Here is a 19,424-nt window from a genome sequence, read left to right on the forward strand (position 1 = left end):
TAGCCAACACAATATTGTAAAAGATCAAGGTTGGAAGACTGACATTGCCTGACTGAATTACCATAAACTTACAGTAATCAAGACAGTGTGGTATTGGCAAAGGACTAAACAAATAGATCGATGGAACCTTGATAGGGAGCCCAGAAATAGATCCACATAAGTACAGTCAACTGATCTTGACAAAGGAGCAAAGGCAGTACAAAGGAGCAAAGACAGCCTTTTCAACAAGTGGTGCTGGAACAACAGGACATCCACAGCCCAAAAGAAAAAAGAATCTAGGTACAGAGCTTACGCCTCTCCTAGATACATTCTGTTTCAAGTCAGCAGAATTCTAATATTCCTCCCTTTTGTATATTTTCGCTTAACTTCCATGATCCTGGAGGAGAAAAAAATGATGTCCCAAATCCAGGAGCACACACCTTTGAAAGAGACAATCTTCTGTTAAACAAGGAGAAGTGTCCATTTGTCTAAGAAATTTATTTTCCTTAATTTAATGGTATAACCATCACAACTATAACCACCATAGCCTTGATGGTACAAACATTGCACACACATACACAACACACATCCATGAAAAATGGCCTTGAAGAATACACAGCAAATCTTTAAGAATAGGATTTTGTGATGGAAAACTTGTTTTTCACTCTGTACACTTATTTATTGAAGGTATTTACATGACCATGTATTCATGTTTAACATGTATTACTAATTTAATTACATAATACACTCTGACCTTATAATTTCAGAATATTCTTGCTATGTTACACAATTAAAAATCTTAAGAAATATATGGTATCTATACACCAATGTGATTAATTATATACAACAAAGAAAAAAGCTAGACATAGGAAAAAGTTCAGGAGAAAATAAAACAAAATTTACCTCAAATTGCCTCCAAATGACAGAATTATAAATGTTTATTCTATAATGAACTTTCTTTTATAATGGTGTAAATATACACAAAAAATTATTAAAAACTATAATTTCTGAGTTCTGGCCTAAGTTTTAGATCACTGAGTCAAAAGTGGTTTCCCCAAGAGGCGTCACCTAACAGTCTCATTTACTTAAATATAAATAATAACTTGTAAGAATCTATTTTATACTACATGGAAAAGAGATCCCAAATTCATGTCAATCCATTTATTACAGACATATTCAAGTACTTATTTCAGATATAAAATATATTCATAATTTTTATGTATATGTAAGTAAGTAAGCATGTTTATTGCCCAAAGGAAAGAGCCAGGAAAAAGTGGAAGGTGGGAATGTCAGAGAGGAAGGTAACTGATGGTGACAGACAGCTGATAAGGGAAAAAGAATTTCATTGGACTTGGCAACTGGAAACAACTGGAAGAGTGGAGATGTGATGAAAGCAGATAAGGATGAAAAGTACGAAAGGCAGCAGATGACAGCTAACTTTGTGACTCTGGCAGATGAAGCTGCAAAGACAGCTGAAGAGCAAAACATGGAGGGCTCTGTATATCGGGAGAGGAAGTTGTGGACACTTTCTGCTGGAGATCATGTCTCAGAGCTTCCTTCCAGCTCAGAGATCGAACTTGTTTGATTAAGCATCCCAGCCACTTGGCAAACTATCTGGCATGCAGCAGAAATTCGGAAATGTTTGCTAAACTGAATAATGTCTTCTTCCTTCTAAGCAAGGCAAGATTTTTATGAGATGTTTTGTTTTTAGTATTAATAGTTAATAAACTAAGCAATTTTCCTTCTTTCTTTTTTTAAACAATATAAAAGGTAGGCAGATCTTCTCGTGGACCAAGTGGTTGACTCACATATCCGGGACCCAGCAGTAAGCTCAGCGCAGGCTCCCAGCCTCCCGCTCCGACTCCTAAGGGGCGAGCACATCACCCTCGCGCACGGGGCCTTTCAGGTTTTGAATGATGGAGCGGCTCGGTACATCCATGAATTCTTCGCGGACCTGCGTGCACTGTCCCTGCAAACCGGTCCTGCCCAGCACCTTGGTCACCACAGCCGGCTTGATGGGCTGCACACGCTCGTGTTCACGACGGCGCCGCGGGGGCGGGCAGCGGAGAGCTAGTAATTTCCATTCTATTCTCACTCTCAGGGTGGCTTCTTTTTCTCCAATAAATGTGGTCTTTGTACAGGACATTCCCTTTCATGATGTTTTTGTCACCAGTTCTACCTCAGCGAGTCGTAATAAGGTTGCACCTCCCTCCTGTGTCAATACTTTCAAAATCTGCCCTGTTTGTGTTAATCTTTGCATACAGCTGTGGACCTGAGGCCTGTCACCGGGGCGGAGGAGGTCGCTGTTCCTCTCTCTCTCCGCCTTCCGCTTCTCCCTCCCTGCCCTTTCTTTCTCTCATGGTCTTACACACACTGTAACTAGAGAGATTCTGTGTGATGGCCCAAACCATGCTTCTAGGACCCCAACAGATTTCCATTTCCAAAATCTTTTGATTATGTGCTTTGAAGTTACAGTTTCTGTGCTCCCTGGAGTGAAAGATTAAAGTCTTGGTCCTATATTGACACCGAGCGAATCAGTATAATTTTCTATTTGCTTCTTCATCTATAAAATTAGGAAAAGACCTTTTGACAGACTTCATTCTACCTCAAAGATCTGCTATATGATTAAAAACGAATGAAAAAATATATAAAGTACAACATACTCTTGATAGCTAAATATGAGCTTGAACTAGTATTTAACAATTGGGATGAATTTATGCAAATGTATTTCCTTTTTCTCAGGTAGTTTCCCTAATCATCAACTGCATGAGTTTTCAATAGTAAAGAGAATATGTGATTTAGATAATTAAATATGCAAAAGCATCTAGTACAGAACTTTCACAGAATAAGAACTGAATAAATATTAGGTCCTTTTCCTTTGTTTCAACTTCTTCCTATATTCTCATTACCAGGCAATATATTTAATCAATGAAAGAAATGAGTACATGGGTCCAAGTCAGGCAAGGCTTTCTAAATTTCTCTCAGACCCATGCCCACACCTCTCTCCTATTACTTCCTCAGGTTAGATTTTCATCATTTTTTTTCTTGCCTCACTGTACTAGGCATCCAGCTCAATACTGAAAAAGTCATGTTTGGTGCTTGTCTTGTTTCTGATCCTGAAAGGAAAACCTCCAAAATTTCCCTAGTAAGCAAGATGTTTTATGGAGAGTTTTTATGGATAGATATCTTTTTTCAGCTTAAAGTTCTCTGCTAGCTCTAGTTTGCTAAGCAGTCCTAGCATGAGTGAATGCTGAATTTTGCCAAATGTCTTTTTCTGTATCTATTGAAATAGTATGACTTTTCCTTTATAATCCATTTAAATATATTTAACCTACTAAAACCTATTATTAATGTGATTAATTACTTTGATGGATTTCTCTAATGTTAAATCAATCGTGTATATTCTTAAGATAAGACCAACTAGATGATGATGTATTTTTTTTAATATATTGTGGGATTTGCTAAAATTTTGTTCTGATTTTTATATCCATATTTTTAAGCAGCTTGGACTGTCATTTTCCTTTCTTGAGCTGTCTTTGGTGGGTTTTGGTATCAAGGATGTGCTAGTCTCAAAAAACGAGTAAGGGGTGTCACTTTTTTTCTATTCTGTGGAAGAGTTTGTATGAGGCTGGAATTATTTATTTATTCTTTTCAATCTTTTTAAGAAATCTCCAGTAAAACCATCTGAGCTTGGAGTTTTCTCTGTAGAAAGATTTTTGATGATTGATTTCCTTGGTTTAATGCTCACAGGATTGTATGGTTTTTATTACTTCTTGAGTCAGTTTTGGTCAGTTATTTTAGAAACTGATCCATTTTCACAAAATTCTCAGAACTTTTGGTATAAAATTGCTCACAACCTCCTCTTTCTATCTGTTGAATGCCTGTGCCTTCCCTAGTGCTGTCTCCTTCCCACTCCTGGCGTAGCTCGTTTGCACTGGTGCCTGCGTGCTCTCTCTCCCCCAGCCCCTCAGTCTTGCCAGAGGCTTGTCAATTTTATCAGTCTTTTGAAAGAACACGTTTTGGGCTTTGTTAATCCTTTACATTGTAAATTGTCTTTTCATCAAACTCTGCTCTGTATTATGTTGTTTTCCTGCTTTGGGTTTCATTTGCTATAGTACCTTTTGCAACTTATTGAAATACAAGTTTAGATTTTCAGCCTTTGGCTCCCCTCCACCAAACTTACGCCTTTAGGTCCAAGAATTTCCCTCAAAGCTTGGTTTTAGTAGCATTATATAAGTTCTGATATGTAGTATTTTCAATACCATTCAGTTCAAACTGTTTTTCAATTTCCATTATGATTTTTTTGACCCAACAATTATTTACAAGTTCATGTCTTAATTTCTAAACAGAAAGGGATTTTCTAGTTATCTTTCTGTTATTGAGTGCTAGCTTAATTCAACTATGGCCAGAGACTTTGTTCTGTATGCTATCAACCCTTGGAAACTTGTTGGGACTTGCTTCCTATGTGGTCTGTGGCTTCCTCTTCATTTACCTGATAAGTCTAACCTCTTTAATGTGATCTGAATGATTACCTACCCACCCAGTGATTATCAGTCCCCATTTATATCCTATATGCCAGCCATAGAGACTCCCCACAGCTTTCCACACATGCCATGCTCTTTCACACTGTGTGCCCTTTGCCAGAAACACCCCTACTGCTATTTTCTGTGCCTCCTTATCCTTTCTGTTCAGCTCAGGTACCCCCTGCACCGTGCAGCCTTTCCAGGCATTCCCCCATCCCTGAACCTCCCCACCTGGTGAAGTGCTGTGGCAGGTGGTATCTCTACCTCCCATCTTTCGGTCTCAATCTATCCTCCAGACTGCTGCCAGAGTTCTCTTCCTGAAATGCGAATCCCACCACACTTCTCTCCTGCTTAAAATCCTTGCATTAGCGGCTTCCCACTAACAAAGTTCAAACTCAGCATTCTTTACAAGACTCTCTCCTAGCCCTATTCCAGGTCCCTCCCCCTTTACTCACCCTACTCTCTCTGCCTAAGCACTTCTCACCTTATTCATTCATCTTTCAGGTCCAGGCTTGTGAGTCACTTCCTCTCCTGAAGGCTTTCCTGTGCCCATCCCCAGTGCAGCTCTTCCGTGTGCAGTTAACCACTCCCTGTCTAACGGTAATAATCAAGGGGAGTGGGAGGGGCAGGAGGATTTCCCTGAATTAATTTCTAATTATAGTATTTGTTGTATTATTAAACATTAATGAAGAGAGACTGAGAGACTTCAATGTTTCCACAGGAGAGTGTGGGCTTTTTAAAAGCTTGGCAAGCGCTGTAAGAACAGCTGTACATCCCTCTGTCTTCACATATGTGACCCAGTGCACTTGTTTTTACAAAGTGTATCTTACCTAACCAGACGATAATTTCCTCAAAAGTAGAGACCGTGGCTTAACTTTGATCTTTAGATACTGGTATAGTAACTAGCTTAATAAGTATGATTTAAATGGCTGTGGAATGAACTTTGCTGATGGAATAAAGGAAGACAGTTTAAAATTCTAGGTACTCAAACAGAAATTCCACAGGAAACCTCTGTTAGTCTTCCTTCCCACAGAAGTCCAGAACACCATATCTCCACCAGGTATTTCTATTAAGTGGAAGAACCTCTCATGGCCTTGCCTCGCACACCTGACATTAAGGCCCTCTGTGACCTGGCTCTGCCCTCACTCTCTAGTCTTTGGTCTCACTACTCCTTGCCCCCTCCCCCCACCATTCTTCACATCACTCTCAGCAATCGCTGTTGCTTCAGAGGTTCTGCTAATGTTCTACTTAACCGGACCACCTTCCCCCGGTCCCCAGATGTCCCAGGCCACCTGTCAGGGTTCCTGACACAGAGCCTACCCCTTTCTCAAAGCCCTCCTCAATTTCACATCTTCCTTCTCATCTCTGAAACACTTAATCTGGCCCTGTCTTATCTTTTCTGTGACATCAGCTGTCAGTCTGCACACTTCTCAGGCCCCGCTGCCTCTCTTCCTGTGTGCCCCACACTGCCTAGAACAAAGCTGAGCAAGTAACCAGCCGCCACTCAGCAGTACTTTTTCTTGTTGGCTAACAGAAAAAGTCGATATTGCTACCTTGGCTTCTCTCCCTCCAACTCAAGGGCTGCCTGGGTGGTATTTACACAAAACCCCACAAGGACCTATCAGTGCAACTTGCAGGCACATTTCCTTGTAATCCTCTATCTCCCACTACCTCCATGCTACCTCTGAGAAGACGCTCCTGCTCAAGCTGGGGGAGAGAGGTGAGCTTGCTTTCACAGCTAGATGACATGCTCAAAGGCTTCCAATTTTCTTCTCTACTGTGACACACACACACATGCTCACACCTGAAATTATTTTGCCTCTTTTTTGCCTTCCCAGAGCAGGGAATCCTTAAATTCTCAGCTCTCTGTTAACTCTGTTCCATCCTTTCTCTCTGGTAAAATTTTGCTCTCCTGAGCCTTTTAAAATAACCCCCAGATGAACAAAACCATGCTATTATGATGATGGCAATTTAAATACGTAACTCTGGGAAATTAAAAACATACAGTTTTGAAGTGTCTTTGATTCACCAGCAGTGACTAAATCCAGCCACCACAAGGATAAGAGCAAGATAATACTGTAGCAGTGAGGGTTACATGTCCATCCTTTTCCACCTGGGTACCGCACTACTCTAGTTTCCAGCTCCCCTCAGTAGGTGGGATCCTGTGAATGGGGTCTGGCCAATGGAATGTGGGTGGCAGAAACACATCACCTCCAAGCTGGCCCCTTGAGACCCTCAGCACATTCTCCATAATCTTGCCTATTTCTGCTCAGAGGACCCAGTGGAAGATTCCCCGGCCCTCAGAGCTGGCAGGGTCACTAGACTGAAGGAGTCTGTGTCCCTGAATGAATTAGGTAGAACAGAAATCCTTCCCCTAGCATCACAGATCTGCACTAGATAGTGTGGTGAGAGAAATGAGCCTTCAATGTGCTAAGCCACAGAAATTTGGGGATAGTAAAGGGTCCACTTAGACTAAAATGACTTTATCCTGAATTCTTAAAAGTTAAAAGTAACAGTCATTCCTAAATATTACTTACAAGCAATTCTGTCTAAAGCTGTCTTTCGTTAAACTGCACTAGCCATGTTACTGTTTTCCCTTTAGGGGGCCACAGGCACTGATGAAAGCTGTAGTGTGCCCCTCAGATCCCCCCTCAAGTAATGAAGGACTAGTCCACTGCTGGGATCACGGTGGGAAGAAAGCCCCCAGTTCTCAGCTCTCTTCAGGAATCGCTGTGGCTGAAGAGAGCTGCCTTGCCCAGGGTCATGGGTGGGCAGGGTGGCCTCATCCAATGACTATTCTAGGAGGAACCAGCCCCCTCCCCCAGCTCAGAAGGACCATCCCAACTTCACAGTCCCCGTGTGGTAGTCTGAGGCCTTTCTTGGGACTGAATCACAGCCAACTTCTCCCTCTGTACCATCCTGCTGCCTTTTCCTTTCCTTTCCTTCCAGGGGTGTTGCTCCCTAAAGTATTCCACAATAAGATTTTCACATACTACTCTTTATCTCAGAGCCACTTCCCCGGGATCCCAATCTGAGACAGGAGCAGTATCCTTGACGCAATACCATATCACCCAACACTACCTCTGCCCAGGGCACAAATACCTATATTCCAATCAAAAATAAAAATACACAAAATCACAGTGGGATGGAAGCTGTAAAACTGAGACTCTCCACAAAAATTCAGAATGTTTTACAGTATTAAGAGACTAATTCTTTGCAAGGAAATCAGTAAGAGACCACAAATATTTTGAGGGCCCCTCTAAGAAAAGGAGCTTTGAAATTGTCCTAAAGAAAATATTACCACCTTGCTCGTAATCAAATAAAGAATTAGTAAGTACATAACAAAGAGCCACATAACAAAAATTACTGAGGATCCATTATCCATCTGTATTGTTAGCTGGTCTTAACAATTATAGCAGTTACTTCTTCAGTGCTTGTCACATAGTGCTAAGAGCTTTAAATGCACTATCTCACTGAATCCTTAACTACTTCTGCAAGTGAGAAAACTCAGGTTCACAGAGTAAATAAATTACCCAAGGTCACAGGGCTGGGACTCAGAGTCAGGTCCAGCTTATTCTGAAGCCTCCAGTCTCTAGTACGTCTTACATATTCTTGCATATATGTCTTGCATATTCAAGCTCTAAGAGATTAAGGACTGTAACTAGTTCACTAAGTAATTTGCACAGGGGAGGGAGGAAGAGCAAAAAGCAGGTATCTGTGATGCCAAAATCTATGTTCTCTCCTGTCATCCCCCTACTGCCTCCATTTATGACACGAAGAAGCCCTGCCTTCTAGGTGCATGCCATCTAGTGAACGAATCAGTGAAAGAACAATTCCATGCACAATTTTGCCAGAAGGAAGATACCCAGTACAAGCCTGTCCTGAGGCAATCATAAGGTTCTTCTGCCCTCTTGTGGCTCAAGGAGACTGCTACATATCAAAGCTCCATTAGAAAGCTAAAACACCATATAAAGGCACTTGGCAGTCAGACGCAAAACAGCAGTAGGCAACTGTGATTGGCTCAAAATGGAACAGATTTAATAACTCAAATATTTGATTAAGCCGACCATTGCTTGTAATAAAAAAGCAAATAGTAACAATACTAGAGTTCAGAGAAGCACAACCAAAAAAACAGTATTTTGCCATGATAATAAGGAATATGATAACCAGCTACATCCTTTCAGAACGATAGAAGTTTAAAAAACAACCTAAGCACCAAACAAAACTCCTGATCCTCACTTTTCATACTGAACAATATATTTTAGAACTCTCTTCATATCAGCACATAACAGAGCCTTCTCATTCTTCAGGTGCAGAGCACCCCCACTGGATGGGTGAACTTGACCCCTACTGGTGAACATTTAAGTTGCTTCCAAACTTCTGCTATTAAAAACAATGATGCTAAAAATGATGCCAAAAACAAATAGGCAAAAAAATGCTGCAGTGGATAACCCTGTACACAGCCCGTTTTCCAAATGTGCGAGTATACCTGTAGATGAATTCCTGGAACTGGAAATGCTGGGTCAAAGGGCACATGCAAGCCTTAGCCTTTTTAAAACTCCCACCTCTGACTTCCCCTCCTGTCTCTCTGGCTGCTCCTTCTCAGGCTTCTTCCGATGGCTTCCTAAAAGTGTATGAAACATTGTTTATTCAGGGTGACTTCATAAGAGGTGACCACCCACCTCTCACCCGTTAGATGTTGGTTCCTCCAGGATTTGGTCCTTTGTTCTCTTTTATCCTGTATCCTCACCTAGCTATCAGCTTTATTCCCTGAAGACAGCCAAAGTTATTATTACTGGGTTCTATGCTTTCAGAGTTGTTTTATACATATTTATGCAAATCTATATTAAATATATGTACCTGTATATATATAAATATGAATATATATGCACAAGACTTTCCCCTTCTTTCTATATAAATACATTCTATATTTATATATAAATGGTAGGATTTGTAACCCAAATTGAAGCAGTTTTAAGGGGATGCTGCCAAGTGGCAACTTTCACAGGAGAAAACTGTGACCTCAAACATTTTTCAACCTGTAGTTAGTTATCTGCCAGACCCGTGGAGTGAATCCACAGGGGAAGATCAGAAGTACTTTCTCCCACCCTCGGCTACTGTTTTGAAAGGTCTCACAAAGTAGCCATAAATTAATTTAAAGGCTAGAAGAAAGGACAGAACACAGAGGCCAGTGAACAAAAGATCAAGAGTCGAAATGAGATCTTCGGCAGCTGTGGTTACTTACCTATGAAAAGTTTTTGTTTGATTTTTTTTTTAATGAAAGTTTTCTAACCACACAAAAGTGCAGAGAAGAATACAATGAGCCCCATCCTATAGATGAAACAAACATTTTGCTACTGGCTTCCTGGTTTGGTTCTCTCCCTTCCATGCCCTCCCACACCCCGCTTTATTTCTCCTTCTGTCTTTTTTGGCTGCATTATTTTAAAACAAGTCTCTCGATATCATGCTGTTTCATCCCTGAATACTTTGTCTAGACATAATTATAACACACATAGACGTTTCCTTACATGACCACAGTATCATCACTTCTAACAGTGCATAATTTCTTAATATCATCAAATGCTCAGTCCACATTCATATTTCCACAATTATCTCAAAAATTTTTTTTATACTTGGCTACTTAGGTTCTGAGGGAACTGTATAGTCAAAGAAATTCAGAGCCCATTCTGCAATACTTTGCGACGATTAAATCTTAAAAGAATTCCTAGGCTCCCAAACCCCCACCAACCAGAAATGAACTGCTAAGGCTACACAGCTCCCAAGAAGGGTCTCTCTTCCACTTCCCACCTTGATGTGGCCTTGACAGATGGTGGTTAAGGAAGAATCACTCTACACTTCAGCTATCTCTCAGTCCTAAGCAACTACTAATCCATCTTCTGTGTCTATAGGTTTGCCTATTTTGGACATCTCATACAATACATGGTCCTTTGTGATTGGCTTCTTTCACTTAGCATGTTTTCAAGGTTCATTCATGTTGACCTCATTCCCTTTTATTGGTGAATAATATTCCATTGTACGAATGTACCACACCTTATTAATCCATTCAGCAGTTGATGGACATTTGGATTGGTTCTACTTTTTGGCTGTTATGAATAATGCTGCTATGGATGTTTGTGTATGAGTTCTAATGTAGATATGTTTTCATTTCTCTTGAGTTTATGCCTAGAAGCGGAACTATTGGGTCAAATAGTAACTAAATGTTTAACTTTTTAAGTAACTGCCAGACTATCTTCCAAAGTAGCTACAGCATTTTACACTCTCAGCAGCAGTGCAAGAGGGTTCCAATTTCTCCATACTGTCACCAACACTTGTTATTGTCATTTTGATTATAGCCGTCCTCATGGATGTTAAGCAGTATCTTGTGATTTTGACTTACGTTTCCCTGGTGACTAATGATGATATACATCTTTTCATCTGCTTACTGTTTACATCTTCTTTGGAGAAATGGCTATTCAGATATTTTGCCCATTTGAAAAACTGGGTTATCTGTCTCTTTATTACTGAGTTATAGGAGTTGTGCTTTCTGTTTTTCTTCCATCTTTTCCAAAGAGAATAAAAGGGTCCTAACTACGCAGAGTATTGACTTCCGTTTTCTATGGCAGAACTAGTTTTCAACTCATCTAAATCAAACAATGATAGCTTCACACTATTATACAAGCTTTTGAAAGACAGACAACAACCGCAGCTTCACTTCAATGACTACGCTTCTGAAAGTCATCCAATCAGCAATGGTCTTACTCAGGTAACTGTGAACTCACAGCTTAAGGTCAACCACTCCCTAAATACTCTTGCTTCTGAAAGTCCACCAGTCCTTGAACTCCACTCTTCTGAAGACTCCAGAAAAAACAGTAGTTCTTAAACTTTTAGTATCAGGACACTTTTATACTCTTAAAACTCACTGAGGACTCCAGAGAGTGTTTGTATATGTGGGTTCATAATTATTAATTTTTAATATATTAGAAATTAAGATATTTTAAAATACTAATTCACTTAAAATTAATAATAATAGACCCATTAAATATTACCATACAGAATATAATTTTATGAAAAAAAACTATTTCCCAAAAAAATTAGTAGGAAAAAAGTGGCATAGTTGTACTTTTTTGCAAATCTCTTTAATTTACAACTTAATAAGGGAAATTTGGATTCTCATCAGTTTCTACATTCAATCTGTTGTGAATGACACAATGTTCTGAATGAAATATATGAAAAAAATGTTGGTCTATCATAGATAGATAGTTAGAAGACGGATAAGTATTATAATAACCTTTTCAGATGAATATATGTATTCCTCTTTGATACTACACCAAAATTCAAAAAGTGGTAGTTTCTTAAAGGTTAGTGGCAGCATTAAAATGGAAGCCGTATCAGTGAACATTTTCATACTTTGTTACATTAAAATTAACTGGTCTATCTTACACCTTGAATGAATCTTTTATCCTTGCATGATTTGATAACATCCTGACAGTGGTCATTTGGACATTATTGGTTCACTGAGTTATGTAGATCTTCCTATGTTTTCACATTCATTAAACAATATCAAAACAGCACATTTGTCAATATCACTATCAATCTCATCAGAAAAGCATTTAAATATTGAGGTGCCAGTTTCATGGAGACAGATACGTTTTTCAGAATTCAAATTTTCACTTGAAATCTCAAGTTTTATCATAGTAAAAAATAGTTGTTCCCCTTGAAATGACAGGCTCATTTACTTCATTCATTTCTAAGAAAAAGACTGCCAAACCCTCAAGCTTGAATAACCACAGTTTGCCTGTCAATCATTTCTCCAAGTGGAAATGGTGTTCCACCAAAGGAGCAGCTATTTCAGCTTGCAGTCCAATCACACAAGTGCGTTTCCTCAAGATAATATTAACACTTCACAGTGAAAGTAAGGAAGTATATGGATAATTATGCATATTTCCCACTTCATCTTCATATCTGTTTTTCAGTAAAATGATACTCCAAAGTCAAAATATAATTAAATCTGTTTCATCAAGAACAGTCTTAAGTGAAACTGGTTTTGTTTGTTTGTTTGTTTCTTTCTTTCTTTGTTTTAATGTACTGCGTGTGGCAGTGAAAAACACAATGACTGCCAGGACAGTTTGGTGCCATTGCTTTGATCTGTGCTCAGGTGTGAACAGCTTTACCCACCATCACTTTACATTATTAGTGCAAATGTCAACACACTGCATTGGGCAACCAATATCTTGTCATTAATATGAAAATACTCTTGACCAAACTTTGAAAGCCATTTCTCTCTGCTTTATTGAGACTAGGTCTTACAAGCATGACTCTCCTTGCTTAAACTACCAACTATTCAATTTTTTGTTTCAGGTATTAAGTATTGGCCTTTCTTCAAAATCAGCTTTATGTTTGACTTTCCTGCCTTCTTTTTTTCTCATTAATTTTTTTCTTTTGTTAGTTTTTAAGTTATGTACTCTTTCTATTCGAGTAGTAGTTGCCTGCATATTTAACTTAACCTCTAAGTTTACTGATATATTTAACCCTCCTACCAAACATTACAAGAAATATACTTTAACTCTTAACATCTTCTCTCAATTTATATGCTATTACTGACTCATAGTATGGTTCCATCCCTTTGTTTTTTATAATGCTGAATATTGGACAATACTGCCATTTAAAAATACTATATGGCTAATATTGATTTAGATTACCCACATGTTTACCATTCTCTTTTCTTACCATTCCTTCTTGCATCCTCTTCCTGGAATAATTTTCTTTTTTCTGAGGCTTATATTTTGTAAGTGGCTTTATGTATCAGTAGTGAACTTTTTTCAGTGTTTGTTTCATTCTTGAAAAATGATTTCACTGCATATGCAGGTTCTGGGTTGACAGTTATTTTCCTTAAACACAATAAAATAGTCCACTGTCTTCTGGCTTTTATTGCTATTCTTGAGAAGTCAACTGTAAGTCTAACTGTTGTTCTTTTGAAGGTAATCAGTCTTTTTTCCTCTGGCTATTTTAAAAAACGTTATTATTGAGGTATAATTAACATACAATAAACTATTCACATATAAAATGTACAACATAGTGAATTTTGACATGTATCTGCAAAATCATCACAATTAATTAATAAACATATCTATCAAGCCCCAAAGTTACCTCATGCCCCTTTAAATCTACCTGTCACCCCACCCCATTCTTATGCTACCCCTGATCTGCTTTTTGTCACTATAAATGAGATTGCCTTTTATAAGTGGAAGCATATTTTATGTACTCATTTATGTCTGGCTTCTTTCACTCAGCATAATAATTTTGAGGTTCATCCATGTTATTTGTGCATCAATGGTTAATTCTTTTTTTGTAACTAAGGGAGGTAATGAATGCTAACTAAACTTATTATGTTAAGTTTTGCAATATATGCATATATTATATCATCAAGCTGTAGACCTGAAATCAGTACAATTTTACATGTCACTTATGTCTTGATAAAAACAGAAAAAATAGTTAATTCCATTTTAATACTGCATATTATTCCATTGTATAGATATATCACAATTTGTTTATCCATTAACTGTCTTTGAGTTGTTTCTAGTTTTTGGCAATTTCAATTTTCTTAGATTTATTGAGGCTTGTTTTGTAGTCTAGCATGTGCTCTATCCTGGAGAAGGTTTCATGTGCACCTGAAAAGAATGTGTATTCTGCTGCTTTTGGGTGGAATACTCTATAAATAGCAATTAAGTCCATTTGGTGTCAAATGTTATTTAAGGTCTGTGTTTCCTTATTGATATCTCTGTCTGGATGATCTGTCCATTGATGCAAGTGGGGTATTTAAGTCCCCTACTATTATTGTATCACTGCCAATTTCTCCCTTTATGTCTGTTAGTATTTGCTTTATGTATTTAGGTGCTCCTATATTGGGTGCATATATTTTAATGAGTGTAATATCCTCATCTTATATTGCTCCTTTAATCATTATATAGTGTTATCTTTGTCTTCCTTTATGGTCTCTGTTTTAAAGTTTGTTTTGTCTGAAATCAGTATTGCTATTCCTGCTTTCTTGTCATTTCTATTTGCATGAAATATCTTTTTTCATCCTCTCACTTTCAATCCATGTATGTCCTTCACCCTAAAGTGGGTCTCTTGTATGCAACATATTGTAGGTTCTTGTTTTATTATCCAATCTGCCACTCTGTGTCTTTTGATGAAGCATTTAGTCCATTGACATTTTACAGTAATTAATTTTTTTATCTGAAGAAGAAATTTCATTCGAGTTTTTAATACTCCTGTGGATCCTATATAAACAATATGATCAAGGCAATACAAATATAAAATATCCTTTTATAAACTGACTTTTCTTCTTGCAAAAGAGTCATTTATAAGCTTTTATTTTGAAATAAATTTAAAGATGATGATTGAGAAACCACAAGTATTTCTGGGTAAGGCTGAAGACCCATTTGCTTGTTATCCTTCAACTTTTGTACTATAACTTTGGCAAATTCTTCTCCGTGGATGTCACTGTTATCCAGCTGTTTGACTTTTGAGGTCCTTGTAGGTTTGGTACTAATGAGCTCATAGTCCCCCTTCATGATCAAATCCCTGGACAGAAGGGCATCTAGCAACTGGTTAAGGCAGGCTTCAGTTATTTGGTTCACAATGTCTTCTCTTACTCTGAATCCACTGTTGGTCTATACCAGGCTGAAATCGCTCTGAACTTCCCTCAGCTGAGAGTGGATTTATTATTGCTAAAGAACACGGGGCAGTCTTGTGATCACAGAATGTTGTCTTTTGAGCCACAGAAATGTTACTGTTCCAACTGTGATTTACTGGACATTGACGCAGCACAGAAAAGTTTTCCATTTTTCTGTTCTCTGTTTTCTTGCTTCTTTGCCTCTATGTTGTTCCTTTTGCCTGGAATGCCCATCCTTTCTAACTATAGGATGTTCAACCTTCAACCAAACAATTTCTTCATGATGACAACATGGTATAGTACAGTGACATGAAAATATTTATCAAAAGACCTGACTTTGAGTCTTGGGTTTGCCAGCTACTAACTATATGATCCAGAAGTACTGATCTTGAGAATTAGGTAAAAAAAAATCATTGTCTTGAGGAGATGACAGGAACCCTGAGGTTCCAGGAGAACCACTAGTTCTATGGAGCTGAGAGGATCCACACAATTCCTCCTGCAGACCGTGATTTACAGATGTATTCATAGATAACTCCATTTTCTTCTTGTCACAGAAGTGAACAGTACTTGAAACACTCTGTAACTTTGTTTTCTTTAGTTGAATAACAGCTTCAAGCAAAGTTACCTCTTCAAATGTTCCCAAAACTGATTCAAGTTCTATTAAACATTTTAAGAGTGATGGTTTTTCTTCTGGATTTTTGTGCCCATCCACTTTCTATTAGAGATCATAGTGCTCAATGAGGTAAATCAAATGGCAAACTTTCTTCATTAGTGTCAGGTCGATGCCCTTGTGACACGCTATACATAACCTGCAAAGGACTGGTGACTTTTCAAAAGGCTGTTTTCTGAGTAAGACTTCCCATGTGATAATTGCATAGCTACTTATATCATGCTGATACTCACCCTTGACTTTTGTCCAGGTTCATAGCTTTCAGGTGGCATATAAATAACTGCCCCTCCTTCTGGTGCAGATTTACTACTTCGTGATTGTTAGAGGGACACCATGTGCAATTTTGGTAAACCAAAATCTGCCATCTTAACATGAAATTCATTATCCAATAAGATATTTTTAGTCTTCAGGTCATGATAAAGTACAGGAAGATTCATATTGTGCAGATAATTTACACCTAGTGCAATTTCATGCAGAATGCGAAATCTCAACGGCCAAGGAACATCAGGGTATTCATTTTTCCTATGTAGGAGTTCACTTAATGATTCATTTGGCATGTATTCAGTAACTATTCCCAAAAATTCAGGCTCATTGCAAATGCCCAAAATTGGAAGAATGTAACTGAATCTAGCTTTGTGTAAAATTTCAGCTTCTCTTAAGACATTGGTTCTTTCACTGTTGAGCAGCGGGATGTGCACGTGCAGGTGCTTCACAGCCACCTCAACGCACCGGTCTGCGTGCCGGGCCGACGACAGGGTGCCAGATGCACCGCGGCTCAGGCAGCACAGGTCGGCAAGCCCGTGGTGTGCAGGTGCTGCACATGGCCCCCTCGTTCATGGTGGCGTCCGGCGCGGGCACTCAGGCCGCCGGCGGTTCCAGTTGTGCCCCCCGCTTCCGCGGCTTCGCCCCTGCACGGGCGGGGCCGGCCAGGCCCTCTCGGCCACCGGACACTAAGTCACGAGGCCGTCCGTTCTCCACGCAGCCTACGCCAAGCCGCTGCTCTTCCGCAGCTGGGGCAGACTCTTCTGGAGACTGGGGTCAACTCTGCGGGTTTCCTCTCCCAGCTCCGGCCCTCCCAGGCACCGCCCGCCTGTCCGAGCTCCTCCCTCCCCAGGCTTCTCAGGAGACTTAAGCCGTGGACGCTGAGGCGGGGAAGAGGGCCTGGCCCGCTGGCTCCCGCCGGGGCCTGGGGCCCGGGATCTCCGCCTTGTGGCGCGGCCCCGGTCTGTGCCACACTCGCGGGGCTCGGAGGTGGGGAAGGAAGCCAAGGGCGCCCAATATGTCTTCTTGCCCCTAACCGCTGGGTTTGGAAGTTCTCTTTTGAGGACAGTTGCTCTCAGCAGCCTCATACCGAGTCAGCAAACTCTCACCCCCGGGGAGAAATCTCTTCTGGGCAGTGGATCTTTATGATTTCTTCAAATACCTTTTCAATCCTCTCTTCTCTTTCTCCTCCTTCTGGGACCCCTATTTGTTGCTTAGCATGCTCTGTATTATCCCAGAGGTCCCTTGTGTTGTTTTCACTGGCTTCTCTGCTGTTCTGTTTGGGTGACTTCCGTTATCCTGTCTTCTAAATCACTTAGTCTCTCTGAATTATCTAATCTGCTTTTGACTGCCTTTAGCTCAGCTCTTATCTCAGCCACTGATTTTTCTGTTTTTAATCAGCTCCTCTTTATAGTTTCTACTTCCTTTTTATAGTATTCTGCATGTTCATTCAGTCTCATTTTTTTCAGTGCTTTTACCATCCCCTTTTTGAAGTCATGATCTAGTAGACTATCGAAGTCTATTTCACTGGCGGTTCTTTCAGGGCATTTCTCTTGTTCCTTTAATTGGGAGTGGTTCCTCTGCTTCCTCGCTTTACTTGTATCTCTCTGGCCCTATGGATTATGGAGTATCAGTTATCTACCATGCTCTTGAAGGGCTATTTTTCTGTCTTTTGTTTTAAAGAGGATGTGTTCCCATGTAGACCGTGCACCTCTACTAAGTTTGTCGCCAGGTCTGTTACGAACGGTTACCATGTCTTTCTTCCATGTGTGTGGCTGTCACCCCTTTGATTGTGGGTGTGGCCTGTGTTGTGGTGACCAGAGCCTGCCCAGGTTGTTGAGTGGGACCTCCTTTCTGTTCTGTGGTTGTCACAGCCTGACAGGGGCCAGGCCTGTTCCCCTTCTGTTGGGCTGGAGGCTTCCAGGCCTGTGTCTGAGCTGCAGTGCATGGCAGGCGGGGCTGGAGTACTTCAGGCACTCTTTGTTGATGCTGTCCTTGTCCCCGTGTTGGCCACAGGAAGGTCAGTGCTCTGCTCTGGCATCCCCCAGGTTCTCTGCCCTCAGAGCTACCAGTGCACATCTGCTGACATCTGGGTCACACACCTGGATCGCGGTGGGCTATTGGGTCAGTGCTGTCCCCAGTGCCATGTGCATGTAAGACACACAGGTCCCCTGAAAATGCTGCACCTGCACTTGCCCCCTCTGTGTGAACTCCACTCATTGGTCTCAGAGGTGCATGCTCGCAAAGCCCCCAGAGCCCTAGCAATTGTGTAGCTGTGCTACTGGGTCAGTGCTGTCCCCAGCACCACGTCCACGTAAAGTATGCAGGTCCACTGAAAACAGCACCGGCACTCGCCCCTGCTGTGCGAACTCCGCTCCTTGCTTGTTTGTCTTAGAGGCACGGATCCATAAAGGCACCCTTGGAACAAATCAGTCCCCTCTGCCTGAGGTGGTAAACAAATTTCAGTCCCATCTGTGAAGTTGTGCAGGCCCTGGGCACGGATTCAGGTTTCAACCTCACCCCTGCACCGGTGAATATGGTGGCTATGGCTGAGCCCCACCTCTCTTCTCATGAGAATGTGTCAACAATGGTGCCATGGGCCTGTGGAGACAGAGGCTACAGCCCAGCTATACTGCACCCTTCCCCTCAACACACACCAGCCGTGTTGCCTTTTTTTATGGGGGACTTGGGCCACTCTGTTCAGTATACATTCCCAGCCACAGCCCACAGCACACTCCAGCCCTCTGAGGCTGCCTCTTGGCAGTCAGCCCCAGCCCTCTGCCCAGCTCGGGCAGCCAGTCTTGGCCCACCCTCACTGGCTCACATCTGGGGCTAGAGATCGCAGGGCCCTCTGTGCCGGCTTCTCTCAGTTCTGTCAGCCAAGCACCTGCCATGCACCCCTCTAAGCCTCGGAGGTTCCCCCTCTGTACCCGCTGACCTCTTCCTTGGAGAGGGGGCATTCCAACATAAGAGCAATATTCCTCTTTTGCCGCTCCCTCCCCACAGGACAGATTCCCCCACTAATTTCCTTTTTCTTCTTTTTCTCCTTTCTCCTCTCAGATTTTGTGAGGAATTTTTTTTGTCTTTTGAAGTAGGCGATGTTCTGCCAAAGTTCAACAGGTGTTCTGAGTGAATGCATGGGTCTGTGGATGTCTCTCTTAGTGTATTCGTGGGAGAGGGTGACCTAAGAGCATCGTTCTACTCTGTCATCTTGGCACTTTCTACCTACATTGATTAATTTTTAAATGGTGAACCAACCTTGAAGTCCTTAGGCATAATGTAATATCCTTATTATACATTGGGTATAATTATATAT

The 19,424-nt window shown here is 40.7% G+C and overlaps 1 protein-coding gene and 2 pseudogenes across 12 annotated transcripts in view; all 3 read right to left on the minus strand.

Moving 5' to 3' along the window:
* The window catches only part of ST3GAL3 (ST3 beta-galactoside alpha-2,3-sialyltransferase 3), a 185,788-nt gene that overhangs the window by 129,689 nt on the left and 36,675 nt on the right, over positions 1-19,424 (minus strand). For 2 of the 12 annotated variants that reach the window (XM_072974598.1, XM_072974601.1), the window contains exon 1: positions 5,333-5,531. The exons of 8 other annotated variants lie outside the window; for them this stretch is intronic. The gene's annotated coding sequence lies outside the window, so the exon portion shown is untranslated. Of the gene's footprint in view, positions 1-4,986; positions 5,097-5,332; positions 5,532-8,991; positions 9,120-19,424 lie in introns of those variants that run through there. 2 more of the 12 variants (XM_072974599.1, XM_072974600.1) reach the window with 2 other exon arrangements.
* On the minus strand, positions 1,811-2,155 carry LOC140700929 (small ribosomal subunit protein eS28-like; annotated as a pseudogene).
* LOC116276537 (receptor-interacting serine/threonine-protein kinase 2-like) lies at positions 14,800-16,284 on the minus strand (annotated as a pseudogene).

This window comes from Vicugna pacos, chromosome 13 (assembly GCF_048564905.1).
Source record: "Vicugna pacos chromosome 13, VicPac4, whole genome shotgun sequence".
NCBI classification, from domain to species: Eukaryota; Metazoa; Chordata; class Mammalia; order Artiodactyla; family Camelidae; genus Vicugna; species Vicugna pacos.